Here is a 14610-nt window from a genome sequence, read left to right on the forward strand (position 1 = left end):
AATATGATGTGGGATCTCTAGCAGAGAGAGGTTACCTTTTCATCACAAGTGCCAAAAAATGTCTATCTGTAAATCTCTGCCTGTAAAGATGTTGGTATGCCAACAAACAATATGGGGGAAATGGGTTGTACTTGTAGCAGATCAAGCCTAACTGGTGCTGGCTGCATCTCAGTGATTCACCTGAGACTCGGCTGTTGGTTGTGTATGTCTGGGAGGTGATAATGGTCAAGAACCATGCCTCTTGCCTTCTCCTGAACTGCTGGGCCCAGCAGTGTCACTAGTGCTTTGTTTGAGTGGCAGAGATTTGATCTGCTATGCCACTGTCAAGACATAAGCCAGTGTTTCCCTACAGCAGATTTGTAGTAATGGCTCCCAACTGGACATGGAAACCATTCCATATGTGTATGTATATTACTGGCATTTGTATACATTTGCTTCATTTATACCCCACATTTCTTCCCAACGAGAACCCAAAGTTGCTTACATTGTTTTCCTTTCCTCCATTTTATCCTTGCAACAACCCTGTGAGGTAGGTGAGGCTGATAGTGTGTGACTGGCCCAATGTCACCCAGTGAGCTTTCACAGCAGATTGGGGATTCGAACCATGATCTCTCAGATCCTAGTCTGACACTTTAACCACTTCACCACACTGATTCTCATTGTATTCTTAAGTGTGATCATACATGACAGAGGTATTTTAAAGAACTCGCACAGTGCTCATGAGGAAAACCTTCATTCTTTTATACTTTCATACAGTATTGGTGTATTTGGTAGATACAATAAAATCCCCCAAAGATCAATGTCTCTGTTTCTCTAACCAAAGGATAGGAATTCATTTACTTCACTGTATCTATAGATTTCCTTTTATATTTGGATCTCCAAGAAACATTTATTTCAGGCCTGCTCAGTAAATCTACTATGTAAATGGATTTTGAAAAGATCTGTTACTTAATTTGTGATTGGGATAAATATATGAGCTACAAGACAGCACTTTTTGCTGTAACTGTTAGGAAAATCAGAGCTAAGCATGCTATGTCTTGTAGAGATAATCATCTAATTTAAGTGCAATACAATAAACTTATTTTTCTAGTTCACCTTTCTCACTGAGACTCAAGGCAGATTACACAGTGTAAGTCAACACAATCAACAGGCTGGGATATCCAATAAACAATGCTAGGTTTGGATTGCAGAAATTTGAAAACAATCTGATACAGAGCTGAAACAATGATGAAACAAAGCATAAGCATTTAAACATGACATGTTAAATGATGCAGAAATTACCTAATAGGAGCATACTTACAGCAACAGACAGTACACAGTAATATATTCCACAGTCCCTAGCCCTTTACCAAAGCATCTTTCTGAACCATTTCATTATAGTATGACTGTACCTGGGTATAAAATGCCCTCCTGAGTAATTCAGTTTTGCATAATTTGCAAAAGGTCAGGAGAGTGGGAGCCTTCCTGACCTCATCAGGCAGGCTATTCCATTAGGTGGGGGCCACTACAGAGAATGCCAATGTACAGGCAGTTGTTGATTTTGCCCTTTTGTAGGGTGGCACCTGCCGAAGACCCTGTTCAGATGAGTGATGCTGCCATAGTAAAGCAAATGAAGAGTCAGTCCTGCAGATATAATGGACCAAGACCATGAAGGGTTTTGTATGTGATACCTTGAACTGAGCCCAGTAACTGACTGGAAAACAATGGAGTGATTGCAGAATAGGAGTAATTTTGCATGCTCCACCTAGCTCCTGATAATAACCAAGCTATGGCATTCTGCACCAACTGGAATCCCCAAATTGACTATGAGAGGAGACCTATGTATGCATTACAGTAGTCTAGTCTCAATGTTGCTATGACATGGATCCAGATGGCCATATTGGCCATGTAAAAGCAGGGGGGCATCTTGTCCCCTACACTAAGTCGGAAGAAAGTGAGGGTCAACTGAACCCCTCTGAAAGTAGGAAGAACAGTGTCTTTCAACGTATCTGCCTTTCCAACCAGCATCACTTGTCTCTCTCTCTTCAGTTTCAGTTTGTTTGCTTTCAGCCATTTGACCACAGCAATCAGGCAGTGGTTCAAAACCTTTACTACATCACCAGGGAATTAGATAGATACAGAGCTGAGTGTCATTCACATATTAATGACATCCAGTTCCAAAGCTATGCATGATTTCTCCTAAAGGCTTTACATAGAGGTTAAATAACTTGAGGAATAGGATTGCACCCTGTGGAACCCCTCAAGACAACTCCCACACAGAAGATAACTGGGCAACCATGGCCTTGAGGAACAATTTAAACCTGTCCAAGGCATATCCCCAATATCTACTTCTGCTTCCAAATGGTATGACCTATTGTATCAAAGGCTATAAATGGATCTAGGAGGAGCACCCAAGAAGCATGGCCTTTGTCTACATTCAGATGGAGGTAATCAACTAAAGCCACCAGAGCCATCTCCGCCCTATAACCAGGCCCAAAACCAGATTGAAAAGGGTCCAGAGCACCACAGTTACTCAAGAAGACCTGTTGTTGGTCTGCTACTGTTCTCTCAATCACTTTGCTTAGAAAGGAAAGATTAGAGACTGGGTGATAATTGGCCACATATTTTTTCCAGGTATGACTTATTATTACATAGTGGGTGGATAACAGCCTCTTTGAGTGACTGAGAGGAGGTGTCTTATGCGTACTTTTAGAGATATTGTTATAATTTTGATCCAAAAATATAACGGTTGAAATATATAAAGGTTTGGGGGATATGTATTTTGGCTATATCCACAAAACCCACTTTATATACACATGAGGAACATTGTTATGGTATTAAGCAATGTATTGAACTGAATTGAACTGAACTGAATAATCAATATTACCAAATGCTGCAGAGAGATGGAGGATTGGTAGAACCCTTTAACTTTGTTACTGGCAAGATTGTCAGTGAGTTTGGTGAGGGCAGTGTCAGTGGAAATTGTAGAGAGTTAAAAGCAGAGAAAAAGAAGAGAAGGCCAAAACAGCAGGACTAACAATGCAATCCTAAAAAGATTTTCTTCAGTCTAAGCCCATTGATTTCAATGGAATTAGACTGGAGTAACTCTCCTTAGGATTGCAGATGGGAATAACTCTCTTTAGGATTGCACTTTAATCAGCATAGTTCAAAAGTTCAGAGACAGAGGATACAATGGAAATTGTGAATCAGTTAAATAAGAAGAATGGGGCCAAAGGATAGCTTTTTATGAATGAGAAAAAAAGTCTTGTTTATCTACAGTGGGCAAGAATTGGAGGAGAAGGTTAGGTTGAATACATGGTGGAGTGAAGGAAGAATAATGGGGAAATGGCAGCGAAAAGTTGAAAAAGAATCAAGTGTGTGGACGTGGGGATTGAATTAGGTCAGTTGAGTAGTCTCATACTTGAGATTCTATAAATGATGTCAAGATTAAAACAGAGAAGTTGCTTTTATAAGATACATACGCTGAAAGTTCTAGAAGTGCTTGGTACATGGATAACTTTATAAATGTTTATAAAAAAATAAGAAAATTACACAATCCAACAGGGTAGCTCTGTTGCTCTGTGGTAAGCAAAACAGCATAGAATGTAGGAACACCTTAAAGACTACCATAGGCTTTCATGATCCAAAGTTTACTTTTTCAGATGCATGAAGAGATATGTTTAATTGGCAAATATTTATTTTAGAATGTATATCCTATTACTTAGACCACAGCCTCTTGGGGCAGCTCACAACATAATAAAGAATAATAAATATTATGACAGCAGAAACAATGCAATGCAACCACAATAAAAGCTATTAAAACCAACTGAAGAATAGCTCCTGTAAATCATATAATAAACATATAAATGAAGCACTCAGGTTTTAATATAAATAAAACAGTACAGCAGGAAACCAACTCAACAAGATATGATTTGAGTTACCTAACCAGTCCAACAGAGCAGCAAAACCATAAACTAGCAAAATAAACCATGATCCAACCTTTTAGCTATGGGTACAAACAGAAGGGTGGTAAGGAGCAACAGGCTATCACAACTAGACATGGGCACCAATCGAAATATGAATCAAATTTCATGACGAATTGGGCCGATTTGTGTATAGTGAAAATGAGTTTTGTAGGGGCTCATTTTTCATGAAATCCTAATGACTTTTGGGGCTGATTCATTCAATTCATGAATGCTTCGTGATGCTAGACAGGCTGGTGCTGATCCATTGATTCCCTAGGCATCATAGACCTGGAATGTCTGCAGATCTTTTGTTGCCATGGAAACCCCAATCTTAGCCCACATAATCTTGATAGGCAGCTCTCCCTGCCAGCCTGTCATGTCTGTGTTCAGTCATGCTATGATTGTCTGTTGTAACCAAAATGCTCATTATTAACCTGATGTATTCTCTCCTTAGTACAAGTGTTACTTTGTGAGACCCAGAGTGGGAGTGTTACAAAGTGTTACTTTGTGAGACCCTCTCCTGTTATCTTATAGAAATATGCTCTCTCAGCTAGCACTGACCTCGGAGCATCCAGATGCTAGCTCTTACTACTTCACCCAGATGCTGGGAATGTATGATTGTGTACTGAATGTCTAGTCATAACTAAAAAGGGTTCTCACAGGACCCGTGTATACTGTGCGCCAAAACCTTAACAGTTTTTGAGCACAGGAAAATCAAGTATAACATAGAACTGCTTGCCTTGCCTTATCACTTCTAAGAAGCTCCGTGCTGGAGTTCAGACCTGAACGGTCAGATCCTGAATAAAGCTTTTCTACTGGAACCAATGTGTGTTCACTGGAGATGGGCTGAGGGGTCTACCTGCCAGGAACCGCCAACCTAAGAGTTGAGCAATGTGGGTCTGTGCAAGTTTACCTGGGAACTGCAGTCAGAGACTCCTTCCCCTCTCTGTTCCCCTTTTCCGTTTTTAAGAACAGAATGGAGGAGTAGCAGCAGTGGCAGCCTCAGCAGCTCCTTCTGCCATTGCACACTGCTTGCCAGCTTCAGGAACCCTTCCCTGACTCTTTCCCTCCTGTTCTCCTGCTGCTCTGATATGCCTTCCCACCCACCCCTGCCCCCAAGCTCCCCAGAGTGGATCCTGAGCAGATCTGCTCTGCTTGGCTTTTCCTTCGAGAACTTGGAGGTGGGGGAGAGGGCATGTCAGAGCAACAGGAGGATGGGAGGACAGGAAGGAAAAGTCAGCAAAGAGAACCTGAAGAGAGGAAAACCCAAGCAGATTCACTCTGCTTGACTTTTCTTCCAACAGTGGCAGAAAGCAGGAGGCCAGGACTACAAGAGGGAAAAGTCAGCAAAGAGAGCCTGAAGAGAGCTACTTGGAGGGTGGCTGGAGGAGAGCCTGCTGAAGTCTTCCTGTGAGTTTGGCATCTCTGGGTATGAAGGGGGCCAGGACCTGACGAATTACGAACCTGACGAATCGTTTCACAAAACAAGACAATTTTATGAACGTTCATGGTTCATGTTTCGTGGAACACAACGAACCCTGAAACTCAGGGTTCGTTTTTCCCCATTTCGTGCCCATCTCCAATCACAAAACAGCCATTACCAGTGGATCTCCCCTGATAATTTATGGATAAGGCTGTTTCAGAGCCAATTTCTCATGAAGGTAATAAGGAAGGAGCAGGGTTTGCTCCCGCCTGCAGAAAGTGAGAGTCAACTAGTTGAAGCAGAGCAGTCCTTGGCGGGCAGTGACTGTGTTGGGGTTGACAAAGTGCACTTAAGGAGCTGCCATCAGCCTCCCACCCCCTCTCCACTGATTTCATAATACATGCAAGCTAGTTGCTGTTTGGGAGCTGTGTAGAAATCCCCCCCTTTGGTGCAATTGGTCTAAGCCAAGGGTTTTTTTTTACCACCTGCTCTGAATAGGACACAGGAACACCCCAGGCTTAGCAGGTTTGAGGTTGTATATGGGTAAAGTTGACTGAGTGGTATTGGTACACAGTGAAGCTTTGGTGAGTACCCTGAGGCATCAGTTAGTAGGGAGAAGGGGCAATCCTCAGACAAGAAGCCTGGGCCATCTAGGCATTCCTGGATCTGAAACAGAACCCCCTTGAAGAATGCCTTTGTCCTTGACCCATAGGCCTTGCAGCTAGGGGGACTGGATGTGGCATACCTCCCTCGAGTAATAAATTGCTTGGTGAGACAGAGACTGAACTGTACAGAGCAAACAGCTCAGATCTCAGATCAGCCTCTCTCGTAACATCTTGGCTGCATAAACAGGAGGCCTGACTTTTCTGAATATCATCAATGTACTACAGGTAGGTCCAGAAGGGGATGACACATTTGTGCTGCACATCCCTTGATCAATGTGAAGTTTAGTTAAATAAAGTTGGCCCTTTTATTATCCCAGCAAATGGGGTTAGCTCTCCTTATTCCACATCTGTCAGCAAAGAGAAAGCATTCCTGTTTTAATGGCCAATAAATTCTCCCTTGCGGAACAGGCACAGAAAGAGATAAGAGTTTTTTCCCAAATGTCTTTTCCACCATAAGTATATAGACAGGGATGGGTTTGGGACATTGTTAAACAGACACAAGAGATGCTAAACCCTGCATACTTACTTGAACCCTGTGTATGTTTCATTCATTTTGACATTTTTCATCCAACTTCCAGCCTTGCTTTCACACATGTTGAATAATGTGTTGCTTTCACACACATTGGATAAACTTTCACTGCACTTTCAATGCACTTTAGCAATCGTTTGCAACTAAATCCAGCTGCAAACGTATGCTAAAGTGCATTACCCAGTATGTGTGAAAGCAGACCGCATTTGCTGGCAGGATTAGCCTAGGAAAAATGAAATGCTTCACAAACTCAGATAAGGTGCAGGAGGCAAATTGCTTTAACCTTTTTACCCTCAAGTTCTATATTTGTAAAAATATACAGACCAATTCCCCTTTCCATTTTATAAAAGAATGCAACAAAGTTTAGGAGTTATTTGGATATATCTCTTTACTTGCCCCATTTCCTAATAATGTATTTGTTGCAAGTTTCTTTGTTCCTGCCAATAACTGCCAATGATAAAGAGTGGGTGCAAGAAAACTTATAATAGTACAGGGTAAGTGGTCAGAAACATTACAGGTGAGAAGAAAAGCATTCATAATGAGATTGTTACTTTCAGTGGCCGCTTCAAATCATGTGTAATACCTTGTGACAAAATTGGGATTCTCTGTCTTGCATTCATTTTAAAAGTATATATTAAAACAGGGTTTTAATTACTTTGCTGTTCATTTAATGTAAACCATTGCCTTAACTTTCTGTTGTCTAATGTTCAAGTACATTTTAATAAATTCCCTTGTGATTATTTATGAATTCCAGATTTGGTAAAAATACTACTGTTTACTTAGTAAACTGCTCTGATAAGAATGGTCTATATTTTGCTTTACTGAACACATGGATTAAATCTAAATCAAGTGACAAAGAATACAGTGAAAAAGCAACTGTCTCACTGTGCAAAAATCTCCGTTAGAAGCAAATCAATCAACAGTAATCGGCTTATAAAGTACAAATGCTTCTTGTGACATGATGAGTATATGTCGGGTTAGTTCACTGTCAAAATGGGAAACTGTCAAAACACTCCTCTGTTGTCTGGAATAAAAAACACTAGCAGACACAATGGAGGCACGTTATATTTCCAAGATAATAATCCAGTCCTGCCTATCTATTTGTCTCATTTTCTCTCACACAGTGTGTTTAACTTAGTCAGCACCAGTGTTTAGAAGGATGTTATGAGCATTTTGAGGCCATAATTTTTTCATTGTGGCTTTGATGACCACGATACATTTTTATTAAAGCAGCTCACACAGACCCAGAAGTTGGAGATAGTTAAGGGCAAGGACACAGAGATCCAAACTGTTTAATTTGCTTATTGCTTCCCATATTAAATCTGTCATGGAATTCTTGTCTACTCTGTGAAACGGTCTTTCACCAAAAATCCAAGCAACCTGCTTATTTAGACAAAATCCATATATCTGGTTTATGCACTCATCATCACCAGCTCACCATTCCTAAAGAAAGTCCCAGAGCCCTTTCTTAAAACTGTGTGTTAAAAGTCTGACCAGTTCCTTTCCTCCATAGTTGCTGTCTGTTCTTTCACTGGTATGTTAAAAACACTTCGTGCATGTTCAGATTATTTTTTTCTTTATGTGACCTGGAATTGAACCCAGGCTTTCAAAATCTGCTCACTGCTGACAGTTCTGATAGCTTCCAAAAGGCTTCAATGCCTTACTACCATCCCAGGACTTTGGGATGTTTTACCTAAAAAATCAGAGGCTTTTTAGACTGTCAATTTATAGTGCAACTAATATACAGTTGTTATTCATTTGTTGTGCAGGATCTGACTAGTGGGGCCATTATTGTCTGGACTGGAATTGCATGAGTCACAGCGAGGCACTCCTTGCACAGTGCCCATGCCATCACTGATATAACACAAGTCCCACCCACCCATCTAGGTGTGGGTCACGTTGTCATACTAATACCATACTCATCTTGTAAAGAGGAAGATATGCATGGAAGGTAAAACTTCTAAAGTTTTCCCACTCATAGCTGTGGATAGTTTCTACACTTTAACCAGGCTGAATCTTGCCTGAAGGCAAGAATGGCAAAGGATTCCTTATGCTTCCCTGTGAAGCTATTCACTTTCAGTTTCCATGTGTGCCCCTCCTTGAAAGCTCAGTTTTCCATCTCTTCTGTGATGGATGACACATCTTCCATTGTTTATTTTTTTAAATGAGAGAAAAGAACAACAGCATAGCCCTCATTCAGCAAACTTGTGCTCATGCTGAATAGCAGCCTCTGGATCAGGACTTACAGGACTATAGCACTAAGGCTAAAATTCAGTAGGACTTGCTTTTACATCCTTGTATTGATAGTGAGGTACGATATGAAGCAGTAGAAATACAAGATTCATTGTATTATTATTGACATTTGTCAGAGAAACGTATCATTGGTAAAAACAATTACATGCACAGCAAATCCAAAACTCTTTCTTGGCACTAAATCAATTGTATTCTGAAAGCATACTTTCTGAGTTCACCATGAAAGTTTTCAAGATCATATGCACCACGTGTCTTCTCATATGTCTAGCTCACAGACGTGAAATAAAGGAAGCTTGGGAAGACTTTTTAACTTGAAGTTGAAACTCCCTGTAATTGTCTCTAGAGATTACTCTGGAGTCTGAAGTTATGACTGAACCATGTATTCAGCCCCTTAAAGTTAGCTTATAGAATCTGAATTTGTTCCTGGAGTTATTATTACTCTGCCAAATCGCTCAATGTTGTATGGCTGCTTTTCCAACAACAAGCAACTAATTTTGTTACCTGTGCATAAACGGACCGATGTCAATAAGAGGCAAACAACTATTGCATGAACAGAATGAAAAGGGGATGTGTGCACAAACACAAGAAAAGTAAGCAATTGCTTATTTAGCTTGTAGATGGGTGTAGAATGAAAATGCACCTGTTCTTGTCAGGCAATACATCTGTAGTCTAAAGTATGCCTCGATCCAGGAGAAGATTAATGTAGTTTTCCCTGATCTGATTTGGATTTGTGTTGCTATTTTTTGCATTCTTTATTTTGATGTGATATTGCATTGATGAGTGTGCACACATGCACACAGATGTGACTTCTGTTTTTAATTCCTTCCTGTTTTATGAGCCAAAATATAGTCTGCATTGTAGGTGGTGAACAGTGACAGTAAAAAAATGCTAATATTTTATGTTTTAGAGTGGAGAGCTATGATGGAAGAAGCAACCTCTCCTGGATGCGTTCCAAATCTAAGCAGCTAGGCACTGTGATAAAAGGCAAAACCATCCCCAAGGGAGCTGGGGGCAGAAAAGATTTATTGCAGGATGCACCATATGGGGCAGATTATTGCCCCTCCCTTTATCTTTAGGTAAAGTAGCAGACGCTGTATCTCTAGAACTCACCTGCTGAGCATGACGAAGGGTAGAGAGGTTAAGAGGCTAAGGATTCTCCATGAATTTGCATGAAATAGTTGAGCAATTGTTTTAATATATGTAATATTCCTTTTTAAAATTTGTTTTGGATGGTTCTTTAAGAAACTCTCACGGGATCTGTGAATTCTTGCTAAGCAAACTTATTTATAATATACTAACTTTATTCTAGGAATCAAACATGTTCAGATATTATTTTAACTGGTTCTAGGTTCCAACCATGAAAATTCGTCCTTTTTAAATCTTGAGACTTTTGAATAACTTAAACTACTATTGTGCTAATGATATTTACTGATTTATTTCACTTTAATGCATTAATTTATTGTGGTTTAACATTATCACTTACATTGATTTTCTTTTAATTTTTATCATGTTCTGCTATCGTGTTCTTCCATATTTTTATCTTTCTGTGACACTTCGTGAGTAAGTCAGTCTCTGTTATTGCCTCTTGATGGCTTCTGGTAACAGCACCACTTCCTGCTTCTACTTCAACAGCACTCAGTGGTGGGAATAATAACATTGTAGCCTATAGCACTATCTGATAATAACTTGAAGCACATTACCTTTCCTTTAGAGATAAAGATAACATGTAAATTATGACCTTTTCATTTAACCTTCTACGAAGTGCACTTGACTTACATTTTTGTGAAACATATTGGATGCAATGCATCATTTAGAATGATTAAGAGTAGAGATGGGCACGATCTGCATTACGATAAAAAAAAAAACCCACAATAATGGCGATCGTGCGATCGTGACCCGGTGGATCATTATCGTCCACGGCCAACGATCCAGCAATCGGGAGGGGCCTGGATCGGGGCGATCAGGCTCGGATCGGGGATCCAGACACTCAGGCACCAGCAATCTATTCCCCTGGCAATGGAGCCAGGGGAATGCCTGAGCTCTGTTTGCCCTCCTTCTGTTGCCCTGGATACCTGAATGGAAGCCCAGCTTGCCTTGATCCGCAGGGCTTCCTTCCAACCATGGAGCAGCAAAGCAGTCACCAGCTGGGAGAAGACACCCAGGGGAAGGAGGGGGAAGGGGGTGTTCTGTAGCCGTGGGCACTCCAATCTCATCCCTGCAAACCCTGATAGGCAGCTCTGACTGCCAAACACAGACAGCCAAACACAGATGCCGCCGGCATCACCCACCGTTCCTGTATTGCTGGTAACAGCAGGGCGCCCCTCCGCTTTTGCCTCCACGATCCACGGATCGGGAATGGGAGATGCTCGGTGCGGGTCGTTAAATCGGGATCGTCGCCAGCACCGATCCACGATCAGCTTGATCGTTAATTTTTTTTTTATCATGCCCACCTCTAATTAAGAGATTCTCATAATACAACAATATTGAATGAGTACTGCTAACTGATCTGGTAAAAAATATCCTTTCCCTTAATTTCTCTTACCTGGACCCTAAGAGACAACGGGGCAAAACTTCAGCCCAAGGCAAAGAATGGATACAGTGTGGACATGTGAGATTGTTTTGGCCTAGACAGTCATCCCATAAATATTTACTGAGCTTTAGAATAATAGAATAATAAATTGCTTATGAATGAAATTACTTCTGTCATAAATAGCATCATCTTACAAAATTGGACTGTACAGCTGCAGAGTTTTTACCAGTTATAGACTTGCTCTTTTCAGACCTGCTTATTTTGTCTGTCTAGCAGAATGAAATCTGCTGTGCTCTGTGATAGAATATGTAACAATTACAGAGGAAAACAGAAGCTTTCATTTGCCTGCAAATGGCATTCAAAAGCATAGTAAGTACAGACTAAGCACAAAAGAAGATGTTGCTAGCTTGGAACGTTAAACAAGTGATCTTGTTTGCAAACAGTTGATTTTGAGATAGCTCTGCCTTGTTTGGACAAAAACATAAAAAAGAACTCTATGTTGTAGAGATGGTGGGAGGAAGGTAACAGGTTTGTTTTCTGTTTCCTACTAAGATCTTCTAGTGACAGAAGAAAGAGTAAAAAAAATCCAAATCTGTGAAGCAAAAGAGATAATATTATTTCCTGGAATATCGGTACTGTTTTGAACTCCTTTCAGTTTAAGTGCTGTTGAAATCTTTTACAAAGTCATTGTAACTTTTTCCTTTTTTCCTCTCTTCCCGTACATCACAGAACAAATCCAGATTTGGTCTGTGCATGCTTGGGAAACTCAGAACTCCAGATCATCTCTCTCAACCTGCACTAGAGGAAAATGTATTTTGGCCCTAAGGGTCTAACTACACAATAATTTGGCTATGAGTCAGGTTGAGGTCCCCTTAGCCCAAGCTGCTTTCCCTGCAACCCTGTAGTAGCTGTGGGGAACCTGCTTCACCAAGAACTACACAGCCTTATACGGATTGGGTATAGGAGAGATGAAACAGCCCCATGGGAAAGACTGGAGCTCCTCCTACCCTGGTGCCATGGTCCCAGTCTGAACCAGGCCCTGCAGCACTTGAGGAACTAAGTTCCCCATAGCTGCCATGGTGCTGCTGGGAAAGCAAGTTGGGTCAGCAGAAACCCAGCCTGACTTGTGGCTAAACAAATGGTGTAGTCTGGAATTAATGTACAGTTATTTCAATGGCTTTTGGATAATCTAGTACAAAATGTATTGCGTTTACTGGAAAGGAAGATGATATTTTTCTAAAAGTGGGTGTGTATCTTCCAACATGAACAGGGAATTCTGCCAAATGGTTGCTTAGCTGAGTCAAGGCAGGGCTGATATGAGAGGTAATTCTCTCCCTGTACATGTGGAGAGCATTGGAAGAACTGTGGGGAGAGTGTTGGAAAAAATGAACACTACCCTAATATGACAGCAGAGAGGAGTGGCAGTGAAAGTCAAGCAGCAGCTGGCAAGCTCTGACATTTAGGCTGGTCTGAGGGCCAAATGACACATTTGTGTTTTTAAAGAGTTGGGTCCGGGTTCCTGCACCCAACTTGGGTTCTCCACAGCCACTCAGCAGCTACAGGGAACAGCTTTAAAAAAAAATTGTGGCGAGCCCAAATGGGATCAGAACACTGTCATGGAAGAGGAAGAACTCTTGCCTCCCCCCCCCCAAGCCATTTCCCAACACACAAACTGTGCTGAGGGAATTGTTTCCCTATTTTTGCTGCTCCGTGGAGTATTCTGGGTGGACCAGCAACAATGGATAAATAATTCCCTTCAGTGCTGTTTCTACACAGGAAGACGGCTGGGGGAAACAGGAGTCCTTTTCTCCCCTGCAATGGCATTCTAAGCTCATTTTTAAAAAGCTAATCCACAAAGCTGTTGTGTGGCTGCAAGGAACTCGAGGTGGTCGAACTCTTTAAAAACGTAAGTCTGTAGTTCGGCCTTGAGTTGCAGATGGATAGAGAAAAAGGTAAACAGATTGACTAGTTGGTTTCAGAACTGTGGTTCCTTCTCTGGTGAACAGTGAAAAGTGGCAGGACAGTGAAGGGAGAATGAGCTTCACTGCTGCAGAGTTATCATGAGCTCTGCTTTCCCCACCTTTGCTTCTCTACTGACCCACATTTCTGGCTCCAAATCCTGGTCTACAATGTTTGCTTTTCTGTGCTTCAGGCAGGGTGTAGCTTTTTAAAAAGGCCATATATCAGCATATGCCTTGTCATGTTGTCTTGTTTTGGCTTTTGAAAAACCAGTCTGTTCCGTCTCTCTTGGTTGTGGGGGGCGGGGGTGTCCTCATACATTCAGGGTCATCTTTCCAGTAGTACTGTACTGCATTTTTACAACTATGGGTATATTTAAACCACATATTCTGAGTTAGTCTCTCTGTGATATGTGCAACTGTTATAAAAATGATGACATGGTATTTTCTCAAGTAGCAGTTGTGGTCCATAAAATATATATTAAGATAAAATAATTCGAGATCATCACTGAAAGATTTCTAAACTATCAAATGGATTGTCTCACATTCTAATGTGAGAAGATTTAAAACAGCTTTCTTCCTCTAAATGGATTTTCTAAGATTTGAAGGAAGAAAGCTAATACTGACCTTTTCACATTAGAATGTGAAATTAGAAGTATAATTTGGACATCATAAAAACATACATTTCCTCAAAGATAAGATCATATTATGGTTGCCACATTTTCTAAGATGTTCAAGTTATGACTTCTGGATGCAGCAATATATTTTACCTTTTTCTCTTGTGTTCTGGAATCCTACTCTCATACCATTGCCTCAGACCATTGCTTCAACCAGTAGGTCATAAACCAGAAGTATGTCACAGAGTACCACTTGCTGGGTTGTTATGAGCCCTATGCATCCACCTTTGTTTGCTGCTAGTACACCATTCTGAAAGGACCTGCAGCTTGGTGAGACAAAGTTGCTTAGTGGCAATCACAAGCAGAGACTTCAGCTCCTCTTTCTGTCACATGTAGGGCTGCCAACCCCCGGTGGGGGCAGGGGATCCCCCGCCCCCACCCTCCCACCCCCGCCCCACTTACCTGGCCAGCGGGGGGGTGCACCTTCCATGCGCGCCCCCCTGCGGTGCTGCGCGCCCCCACGCACAGCAGCCCCAGGATCAGGTCTGTTTTGGCCTGGATCGGGGCCCCTGTGGAGTGCAGGAGCATTCCTGCACTCCGCAGGGGCCCACAACAGGCCCGATCAGCGCCCCAATGGGGGCTGCGTGATGACATCACTCGCAGAAGTGACGTCATCATGCTTGCAGGAGCA

At 41.6% G+C, this 14610-nt stretch overlaps 1 protein-coding gene across 4 annotated transcripts in view; it reads left to right on the forward strand.

Annotated features, from left to right (window-relative positions):
- The window catches only part of TRPM3 (transient receptor potential cation channel subfamily M member 3), a 510178-nt gene that overhangs the window by 303885 nt on the left and 191683 nt on the right, over positions 1-14610 (forward strand). The window lies entirely within an intron of this gene.

The sequence above is a fragment of the Eublepharis macularius genome, chromosome 8 (assembly GCF_028583425.1).
Source record: "Eublepharis macularius isolate TG4126 chromosome 8, MPM_Emac_v1.0, whole genome shotgun sequence".
NCBI lineage: Eukaryota > Metazoa > Chordata > Lepidosauria > Squamata > Eublepharidae > Eublepharis > Eublepharis macularius.